Source organism: Mus musculus, chromosome 1 (genome assembly GCF_000001635.26).
Source record: "Mus musculus strain C57BL/6J chromosome 1, GRCm38.p6 C57BL/6J".
NCBI lineage: Eukaryota > Metazoa > Chordata > Mammalia > Rodentia > Muridae > Mus > Mus musculus.
This window is the reverse complement of record NC_000067.6, coordinates 39,829,235-39,840,808: the sequence shown is the minus strand read 5'-3', so window position 1 is coordinate 39,840,808 and position 11,574 is coordinate 39,829,235.

Sequence of the window (11,574 nt, the reverse complement as noted above, 5' to 3'; positions counted from 1 at the left end):
CACAAACCTGTCAGCTTAACTATTCAGACCCTCTCAGACAAACCTATTTACTATTCTCTCTTCTTCCTAGGGGCCCTCTGGTACTTCTCTCTCCTGGATATTGTCTCCAGCCTTATCTAGGCCAACAGTATACACAATACGGGGTTAAGGACAGCTACAGCGTTGCAGGTAAGCGCTACAAAGCAAAATACACCAAGTATTCTGTAATAGTAACCAAGGTGCTGGCTGAGAGGGTCTCTGCCCAGGCAACATTTAAGGAGGATGAATCCAGGCCTTCTTGGAGTGTACATGTCCTGAAACAAAACAAAACAAAACAAAACAAAACAAAACAAAACAAAACAAAACAAAACAAAACAAAACACCTAAAGGTTAAAGAGGAGGGCTGAGAGTCGGCTTTCGGTGGGGTTTTGGTGAAGAGTTCAAATTTTATTCCCAATGCAATGGGAAGGCTATAGGTTAGGCATCAAGTGGTCCCAAAGATTCACGTGTTGAAGGTTTTGGTCTCCAGCTGTTGGAACCAGTTATTGAAAGATGATTGGACCGTGAAGCTTTGACCTAATCAATGAGTGGGTCCACTGAAGGCTGTGTAACAAAATAGTGGCTGGGAGGTGCGCTGGGAGGTGCGCTGGGAGGTGATGTGAAGTTAGAGGCGGGGCCTCCTTGGAGAGGGTAGCTCACTGGGGTCTCCCCCTGGAGGCTAGATTTTGCCCTGGCCGGTTCTATCTATGTCTCTGCTTCCTAGCAATCAGGAGATGAGCAGCTGGGCTCCAAAGGTGTTTTCTCCACCCCACAGGGGTGTGGCCAAGCGACCATAAGAGGAAGTGTTCACACTTAGAAGCTCCTCCCATTTCAGACGATGAATTTTAAGCAAAGGAATAACTTGCTTTTCTTACATTGAGAAAACGCTTTTCTCTTGTCTTCACTTAAAGTGTAACTACTTAGAACTTACCACGAAGCCTTGCCTCCTCTCCTTAGTTTTCTTTTGGAATTTCCGAAGGAATAAAGTGCCAAGTTCCCGGGTTTCTACACCACGCTCTAGCCCAGTGCTTCCCACCCTTCCTAACGCTGCGACCCTTCAGTACAGTTCCTCATAGAGTAGTGACCCACCCCCCTCCCCATCATAAAATTGTGCGGCTACCTCATAACTGTAAGTTTGCTACTGTTAGGAATCATGGTGCAAATGTCTGTGTCTTCTGATCCCCAGAGGGGTCGCGACCAGTGTTCAGAACTGCTCTTGTACGTTGAACGCTGAACTTTGTCCTGCGCTGCACTGTCCAGTGTGGATTCTGGGGGAACCAGTGACGTGTGCCTCTAAGCACCCCTGGGTTTGCCCTTGTTTCAACCTCAGAGACAATGGAAGTTCTGCTCCAATCAGAGACTGACTCCCTCCGAGTTAAGTCCTCTCTGGACCACCCCACCTCCCTGCTCGGGTCATGTGCTTCCCCCAACGCGTGTCCTGTTCCCTGCTCAAGGGTTGTCAGGCTTTCATAAGATAACTCCTGTGGTTATCACTCATCCAGATTCTTACAGCCAGCTGCTCAAAGCTTCCAGATAATACACACAATACTTACTTCTGTTTTCAATTGCTGATCTTCAAAATAAAATAAAATAAAATAAAATAACAACAGCAAAAACAACACGACTTTTTTTTTTTCCTTCATGAAAACAAGGGTTGGTTTGTGCAGCTGTGGCCTTTTGTATGGCCTGCATCTGTCAGCAGATGGGCAAGGACCCTGAAGAGCCTGTGTGATTTCAAACAGCTCTTCCATTCGTTCACGCAAATTAGAAATCCTGGCCCCAGCACACTGTAACCAATGTAAAAAATGCATGCAGCTGGCTCTTTGTAACAGCCCACATTGGCGGCTACCCAAATGTCTATCAGCTGCACAATGGATAAATAAACTGCGGTGTATTGGCACAATGGAGTACCAGCCCAAACAGATAAAGGCCTATCTATACCATGTCAAAATACGGATACTCTCTCACAGGCATAATGCTGCCTGAGGCACAAAAGTGTCACACGGTATGATTCTGCTTAGTGGACATAGAAAGGTGGGAAATGAATCTGTGATGTTAAGAATCGGGATAATAATGTCTGTAGCATAGAGTAGTGAATGAGGTGGTATAAGAAGGAAGGTCAGGCACAGGCTATGCCCTGCATGGAGATGCGTTCAGTCTGTGAGGATTCACTCAGCCGACACCTGTGATGTGCACATTTTTCTGTGCCTATGTTCTTGTCAGCAAGAGTTGGAAACAAAACCGGCCCTGTCTGTGACAATATAACGTCTACATAGTTTTCAGCCCTAATCACCTATGAACATAAATTTGTTATCTCTTCTGAGGTAAAGCGACCCATGGGAAATAGGAGGTGGAAGTTCAAGACTTCTCTTACGTTGTTTGAAAACAAAACTCTCTAAGACATTCTTTCGTAGAAGCCACACCTTGGTCACACTGCAAGTGTGCTGTGGATGTGACGGGACAGTTTCATTCTTCAACCAAGCCAGTCTTAAATGAATTTCTATCTATGTACCTTTTTTTGCTGGCACAACATCTCTCTCAAGTTCTTATGGTGAGATCTTCAATTATAGGATCTTCCCCCCCACCACCCCCGGAAATAATGGAGATGGACAGTAGAGCTTATAAAACCCTTATCCATCAAAACCATTGCTTGCTTATCTTTAAAAACACTTCTCCAGTGGGGGGTGGCCAACAGCTTTAATCCCAGCACTTGGGAGGCAGAGGCAGGTGGATCTCTCTCAGTCTGAGGCCAGCCTGATCTACAGAGCCAGATCTCGGCCAGTCAGAACAGGAAGAAATCATCTTGCCAAATATGATTGATAGGTAACAGTGGGAGAGCATGCGCTTGCTTCTTCTTCTTCTTCTTCTTCTTCTTCTTCTTCTTCCTCCTCCTCCTCCTCCTCCTCCTCCTCCTCTTCCTCCTCCTCCTCCTCCTCCTTCTTCCTCTTTCTTTTTTTTTTTATAGAAGCCTTCCTAGTGCAACAGTACATGCATTTTTATGTATTTATTTTTTCTTCCTGGCCCCTCTCAGAAGAATCCATCTCTCTTTTTGTTTTGTTTTGTTTTTTCAGAGACAGGGTTTCTCTGTATAGCTCTGGCTGTCCTGGAACTCACTTTGTAGACCAGGCTGGCCTCGAACTCAGAAATCCGCCTGCCTCTGCCTCCCGAGTGCTGGGATTAAAGGCGCCCCGGTGGAAGCCATCTCTTTAATGCAGTGAGACCCAGGCAGCATGTGGCCGGAGCAGTTCAGTACCCTGACTACAGTGATTGACTTGGAAATGAGCAGGAAGCTCAGACTGGGTTTCCCTCAGAATTTTGTTAGAACGCTAGGGCAAGAGACACATTCTTTTCTTTTGGGATCAATATTCCCGGGCATGATAAACCTTTGCCAACACAGAAGAGGAAGAAGGTTTACACTTACACAATGACGCCTTTCTGATGATCTGAATCCCAGGACCCAGTGCTCCTGAATCCACCTTGAACATCCCCCTTATATAGGCTTACATCTTCTCTCTAGCACAAACACATTTGAGTTCATTTTTCTTCCACCTTATGCCACAGACATCCAGATTTATCTAGACAGGACGTTCCGTCACCAGGACTCAGGGATATGTTGTAAGTCCCCCTACACTCTGGCTGCTTCCTTACTGACACCAGTTATTTTGCCATTACTGGCCCAGAGAAAAATGATTTGTTCTTTGTATTTTTTGAACCTCAGAGACAGGGAAGGAACTGGGCAGAACCTTCCTTCCAAACTACTTGGAAAGAGCAGTTTGGGCCAGGCTGTTTTCTAACCCAAGGTAAAGTATGAAGCAGAGGTGGCAACCACAAACTCCTATTCTCTGAGCAGGCCACAGCCAGGTGAACAGGAGAGAGAAAGAGAGAGAGAGAGAGAGAGAGAGAGAGAGAGAGAGAGAGAGAGAGATTTCACAGGTAGAAAATGGACATCACGACTTTGGCGGAACCTTCTGGGGCAGGCAGAGGAGGATACAGGGTTCTGTCCAGTCACTCCCGCCACCATGTTCCTGAGTGTTACGGTTTGAATGTGAGATGACTCTTGGAGGCTCACGTGTCTGAACTTGTCCCCATCTGATGGTATTTGGGAAGCTTGAAGCCTCCTGGTCCTGGAGTGTAGCCAGCAGACTCAGCTGGCCTTTGAGGGTCAGTGGGCTGGCCTTTCCTTGCTGGCTGGGTATCTGCTTCCTGGCCTACACCATGTTGCTAAGCAGGCACCTCAGACTCTGGCCACTGTGGATTGAGTGTCTGCCATGTCTTCCCCACCATGGTAGGCTGTACAATTAAACCACAAGCCCTAACAAACCTCCCCCTCTTAGGTTGCTTGTGGGAAGGACTCCATCATCACAGTGTTGGGAATACTGCACACTGTGGAGCTAAAGCTCACAGGATGACATACTCAGCGGGGAGAGATGGTTTCCTTGACTTTATTTTTCCAAACAAACAAATAAACAAACAAGTGACGACAACAACAACAGAAAAACAAAAAGCCCCCGATACAGAGTAAAGTATGCATACATTTTCTATATGAATGTAAGTGCCAGAGAGTGGGTTGCTTCAACAATAAACATTGATTTTCTCAGTCCTGACCTAGACCAGGTTGGCAGCAGAGCTGATGTCTCCTGAGCTGTGGTCTGGCATGCAAGAGGCTGCCTCCTTCTTGTCTCCTGTGTGTGTGAGCATCTTTATCTTGTCATATGAGGACACCAACCCTATGAACTTAGGATATGTTCCAGTGACTTCAGCTAACCTTAATTATCCCTTTGAAAACTCTATTTCCAAAAATAGCCACATCCAGAGATTATATAGCTGGGTATTTCAACATGTAAGTTCAGCCTATAATGTTTAACAGCAAATAACAAAGTTTTGTTTTTGTTTTTAAAATACTACCGCCATCTATGAATTGTGCAACATTTGGATGGTTTAAAATGCTTGCTAGCCTTCAATTATTTTAAAAATAGAATGAACAAGCTATTTTAACCATGCAGGAAATCATTATTTTATCAGAATAGACAAAAATAAAATCGGGTAAGGAATATCTTGCTGTAGAGGCACCTTAGGAATGTTGGCTAAAAGGAAAGCCAGAGCCAAACTGTCCTAACACACAGGCTCACCTGGGCTGGAAGTCTGAGAAAGCCCTGACTGGTTCTTTCCCCAGTTCTACACTGGTGTTCTTCAAGGGCATGTGTGTGTGTGTGTGTGTGTGTGTGTGTGTGTGAAGGAGAGTACACAGCTTCCTTAACAAAAGCTGCTCTCCAAGAAGCCTGCCAAGTGAGTTTAATTCTGATTAATGTTCATGCTACGAAATCGCTAAGGTGGAGGAAAGAGAGGACACAGAGCCCGTGACTGACTTTTTTAACAACAGCCTGCAGTGTGGCGGTTTGCCTGGGGAAAAAAAAGAGGGGAAAAATGATATACAACACTGCCGTCATTATATGTAACAGTGGGCATAGGCAGTCTAAACTAAAGACGTGTGAGGCACTTTCCACGTGCCAAAGGAGATGCCCATGTAGCGTCATCTCACTGTTGTAGCTTGGATACGAATCCCTCTCCTCAGGGCCGAGGTTACAAGCATGCTCCCCTGTACATGCAATGCTCCGCGGTGGGCTTTAGAGAAACTACTGGGTCCCAGGACTCTGTCTAATTAATGGATTGGCCCCTTAATGGCTCCACATGATGGCCTCACCAGGACACGGTGAAAAGCAGGATAGTTTCTAACTAGAGGAATCGGGTCCCCCGGAGATTGTCTAGAGGAGTCTTGTCTTTTCGCTCTCTCCTTCCTCTTTCTCTCTCCCACTTCCTGGTGGCCCTAACGTGAGTCGTCTCTTCCACGTGTTCCTGCCACTATAATGTTCGGCGTCGCCTCAGGCCCCAAACAGTGGACTATGAGAACTATGGACCAAAATAAGTAATTCCTCCCCACTTGAATTTCTCTTCCCAACATTGGCCCCAGGAGTGGAATTGTAACCTTGTGTTACAATACAGCTTTAACTTTAAAGCCAGCTAACGTCCGGTATCTTGTATCATTTGATTTTTGTGGTGCCCAGAGGAGCAGGAAGAGCAGAGAGGACCAACCTGTGCGGGCTCTTTCTGCTTCTCTTCTTTTTTTCCCCATCCAACATCTCCCGGCAACCTGGTGTTATCCTTGAGCGCTGAGGTACAGGCTCACACAGGAACTTGCCCCCGGCTGCCTTTTGTTTGGACCTTCATGTTTTAGACCATGCTTGTTCTCAGCAGTAAGGTCTCAACTTAGATGACAGACACCACCACGAGACTCCTCTGATCCTCGCTGCAGTTCTATCCAAGACCATTGGGTGAGTCTCCAGGCTCAGTTCCAGACCAGGACCTGCCTGTTAGGTGATCTTGTGCCCCCTCCAGGTTGAGGCTCACTGCCCTGCATCGTTCCCTGAGTTTTCTTCCTAGCCCTTGGCACTATCGGAAATTCTCGGACATATGTGCTTGTTTCTGCTCCTTTGCCACTGCTACAATCAGCAGCGTTTGCTTTGATGTTTGCTGCAGGTTTTGAGCACTGCCGGGCATGAGAATCCAATAAACACTGGTGGGATAGGTGGATGAATGGTTGCAGAGACCATAACGCTGGGGATTCTGGGATTAGACAGGGTGGGATAAGTGAATGAATGGCTGCAGAGACCATAGCGCTGGGGATTCTGGGATTAGACAGGGTGGGATAAGTGAATGAATGGCTGCAGAGACCATAGCGCTGGGGATTCTGGGATTAGACAGGGTGGGATAAGTGAATGAATGGCTGCAGAGACCATAGCGCTGGGGATTCTGGGATTAGACAGGGTGGGATAAGTGAATGAATGGCTGCAGAGACCATAGCGCTGGGGATTCTGGGATTAGACAGGGTGGGATTAACGAATGAATGGATAGGAGAGACCGTAGCGCTGGGGATTCTGGGATTGGCCGGGTGTTCTAGTTATTAAAACCTAGACATATCTTGGAAGAGGGGATCTTACTTGAAGAATTCCCTCCACAGTCGTCCTATGAGCAAGTCTGTGAAAATATTTTCTTGACCGATGATTGATGTGAGAAGGCCTGGCTCACTGTGGGCCATGCAACCTCTGGGGTTGTGGTCCTAGGTTTTTTGACCCTTGCCTACAGGTTCTAGCCCAAGTTCCTGATCCGGCTTCTTTTTATGGACTCAAACATGATATAATAAACTCTTTTTCCTCAAGTGATGCTTTTGGTCATGTTTTTATCACAGCAAGGCATGGTCGGTGTTGAACATCAAGTGGCTACCTGCCAGCCGGGAGGTAAGTCATTTGAACTTCCCAAGTCAGTTTCTTCCCTTGTAAGGCGGAAACAAATCTGACTGGAAGAGTCATTAGGACAACACATGTCTACCTCACTTTAGATGAGAAAATACCTGGTATTATTTTCTGCCAGTCACAGGGAGGAGGGGGGCACATTCAGTCCCTCCAGAGATAAAGGGGTCAGGGATGAAGGTGACGCTTGGGAAAAGAAAAGTCATTTGTGGACAATGGGAAACGGTGGCTACAGTCTGAAGCCCTTTCATGGAGACCCTGGAGCCCCGTTATGTGGGAACAGGCAGGACATACTGTAAATGCAGCCTGATGGCTTTGGTCAAAGATTATTTCCTGAAGCTCTGAGGATCAGACATGAGATCCCAAGGTGAGAGGAAAGCTCCGGATTTTCCCTCCTACGTGCTCTGCTTTGTGAAGATTACCTGCCCTTTGGAACAGGAAGGAGACTTGCCTGCCCTCTCCTTTAGGTTTTTGTTTGTTTGTTTGTTTCCCATACAAAAAGAGAGCTCTCAGCTCAGGACTAGCCTTTAAAGATGTCTTTAAAACTGTTATTCTCCATGGCAACAGAAGAACAGATGAGCGGAGAGCCTTACCCCAACCCCCAGGTTTCTCCGCATCTTCAAAGTGACCTCAGTTCCTGAAGGAAGGACAGCACACATGCTGGAAACAACAGCTTGCTTCCCTTTCAGCATCCTGAGGTCTCATGCAGTGCATTCTAGAAAATTCTGGAGCAATGCACCTTAATTTGATACAATCCCATAGAACTGGTCTCTTTCCCCCACCCCACCCAAAGGGTTTGAAGTGCTACACTTTTAAACAGCTGAGTGTCCCGGCCAGTGCATTTAAAATGTTTTGTTTCACACAAACCCAAACTAGGCAGAATTGTTAGGAATATGTTTTAAACACAAGGAGATCTGGAAGAAACAGTCTTCATGCCAAGCTTGTGAAAGGATTCTTAGTGTCCATGGAAACAGGAGGGCTCCTCTCTTACCTGTGTTCCTCTTCCCTCTGGGGGTGGAGTCAACCAGGAGTAGCTGGGAACTAAACTCAAGGTCCTCTACAAGAGCAGTCTGTACTCTGGCAAAGGAAACTCTATGGTCATCTTTGACGTTTCGCTGGAAGCTGAGCTGGCTACGTAGACTAACAGTGTAATAGCATGCCTGTCTTGCCTGCTCTCAGAGGAACTACCAAGCTATTCAAAGAAAATCTGTAGAGATGAACCTTGGGCTTAGAAGGCCAGAGATCAACCAGACCCTGCACTTCAGCTCCAGCCCAGCTAGGTCAGTGACAGCCACCTCCACCTGCCTCTGCGATTTCAGTCTCAGCCCTCAGTCACAGCCCGGTGCTCCAGGCTCTTTCCTGCTGTAAGGCATTCTGGTCTGGGTGCTTGGGCTCATGACCTTTGAAAGATCCACAGCCGTATCTTAGATCAGGAAGAACATGTGTCAGCCCCTAAACATGAACATAAAACATTGAAATGGGAATAAATATTTGATTAGAGTCTATGTGAAATGCAGCATGCTATTAATGAATCAGAGGCCAGTCTACTGAAACTGTATATGGCTACATCAAAACAGAACACCATCAGACATAGCAATAGATTGGCTGCAAGTGGGTCCGGGGTCTCTGACAGTCTTAAAAGGAATAGAACACACTGGACACCTCCATTCTAGATTTGGGCCTGATGTCATTGCTTAGGAATTTTTGCCACCTTAGGCAAATCAATAAAACTCACGAAGTGATGTTTTCTCATTTACAGAATGAGCTTAAATGAGGCAGAGGTCACGGATGGCCACTTGTAGATGAAAGGGCGGCAGCCTAAGTGTTGGCTGATTTTTATCTGGGAAGAATCCAAGGCAAACACAAGAAACAACCAGAAGGATTTACTGCTCATTTTATGACAATCTTTACAGCTGTAATCAGATCTCTGTCGGTGAGGGCTGTCGAGAGAGTGAGGGCGGGGTTCGGGGGTTCTCCCACATGCTCCAAGATGCTATGGTGAGTCTGGGGTCTTCTTGGGGAAAAGTGGAAATTTAATACAGCAGCTAGAATTATATTTATGCATTCCTTATGTTTCTAAAATTCATGCAGAAGAATGGTACATTATGAGTAAACTAGATTACTGGAGACCGTGTAATCTAGTTAATGTGCGTTCACGATCCCTAATCCATTGCTCTGTTTTACAGAGACATCCATGGCCACTGGCATCTATCTTCTTGCAATTCTCCACCAACCTCATGCAAGTTCATCCCAGACCATCTCAGGACAGCCTCACTGTGTACAGCTGGTGCCCTCTTCCTTGGCTGGATCCTGGACTCAGCAGGACTGTTTGTATCTGGACAAGGAGGACCAGGAGGCGCTTACTGTTGACTGGTGGGCCCAGAATGGCCCTGGCTGGGATCTCTGGCTGGGGATGGGATCCATGGCAATGACTCAGATGGCCTGGTTGCAAGGAGAAAGCAGTAACATATTCCCATGCTCACATCGATGTATTTGAAACAGGACCTAATTCAGAGCAGGTCTAACTCTGTGGTTAATTATGTACCATATTATCCAATAAAAGGTATTTTAAAATTCCAAACCTGGCTAAATTGGAATCTTTTCCCTCCATCCCTGAGGTACTTGGGTTTTCTGGATTTACTTAAGAAGCAAAGCTTTCGTGGCCTCCTGGGGGAGGGGTCTTTTTGGGGGACGAGTTTGATTTTCTGGCATACAGATTATTGATTGTCTTTCTTGAGGTCCAGCTTTGTTCATTGGATTAATGTCCAGCTCCGGAGACACCCTGCACCCTGGAGTCTCAGGCTTGTGCATACCATTTGCCCAGTCTTAGCTACCCTCCTGGTCATCTTTAGCTATACATGTCTTGCTCAGCCCCTAAGGTCTACCCAAGAACCAACCCTTCTAGAAACTTCTGCTAGGCTACCACAGGGCACAGAGACCTCTCATTGTAATTTTATAGACTTTTACTATCGTGCCTTAGCCTGTATTCTGTTACTATAACAGAATACCTGAGACTGGTTCATTTATAAAAGAAAGACATTTATTGTGGCTCATAGTTCTGTCAGTCTGAGTGTATGGTGCCAGTACCTGCTCAGCTTCTGAAGGCGGGGGCACATGACACTTCATGCAGTTACAAAAGTGAATAATTACAAAGAGAATATGGGACACACTGGACCAGGAACTTCCCAGTAATTCCTTTATGAGGTTGGAGCCCCCAAGAAGCAAGCTGCCCTTGAACAATCCCATCTTTCAATAATATTACAATGGTTTTTGCACAAGTTTGGAGGGGCCAGGCCATAGCTAACCCAGAGCACAGGGATGGCCCTTGTTGGGATTTAAAGTCTTTCTTGGTGCTGATTCAACACTGTCTGGGATGACAAATGTCACAGATTCTGGAGGAGATGAACAAAGATGTGAAAGATGAGGTTGTTAGGAGCAGTCCCAAGGGTCCAGCTGGCGGTGGCTGCTGGAGGGCGGGGGGTTAGAGGGAGGGGTGCTGGAGGTCAAAGGTCAATGCTGGGGAGCAGGGCACAGAACTCTGCACAGAGAAGGCAGCCTTGTGAGTTTGCTTCAGAGACAGGTCAACAGGGAAAAGATGTGAGAGCGCAGAAGACTGATCAGGGAACAGGGCGAAAAGACTTAAAGATCAATAGGATTTCTTAAAGACCATGTGATGAGGCCAGAGCACCCAGCCTCACATGTAGGCATCAGGAATTATAAGCTGTGGAATCATGAACAAGTTATTTAGTTCCTCTGGGCCTCTCTTGCCTGTCCTCTGACCAGGCCAGACCTGTCTGCTCTTAGACAAGGGCAGAGACTCGTGCCATGTCATCAAGACCATGGGTGGGTGGAGCTTGTGCACTGTTGGAGGACATCTGGGTCCTATTCTTTGGGCAGTAGGAATCTTGAATTGTTACTTAAGAGATTCAGTTACAGCTAACAAGAAGAGCCTGGACAGTTGTAGCTCAGGAGCACTGGGGAAGGGACCCAAGCTTCCCCTGTGCGGGATGAGTGCTCTACCATGGAGCCATATACCAAATCCAAGAGCGATGGCATATCCATGCTGGCATCTCTACCTTGAATAGTTAGATGCCTGTAAGCCTTTGAAGGAATGAGCAAGGAAATGAAGGGAGGAAGCCAGGCTCGAAGGCTCTGGTTTCTGAGTGCCTGGTGTCGCTGCACCCTACCAGGCTGCAGCGTTTGTTCATGCTGTCCAGTCTGCTTGCTTTCACCCCTTCCAGACTCCGAATTC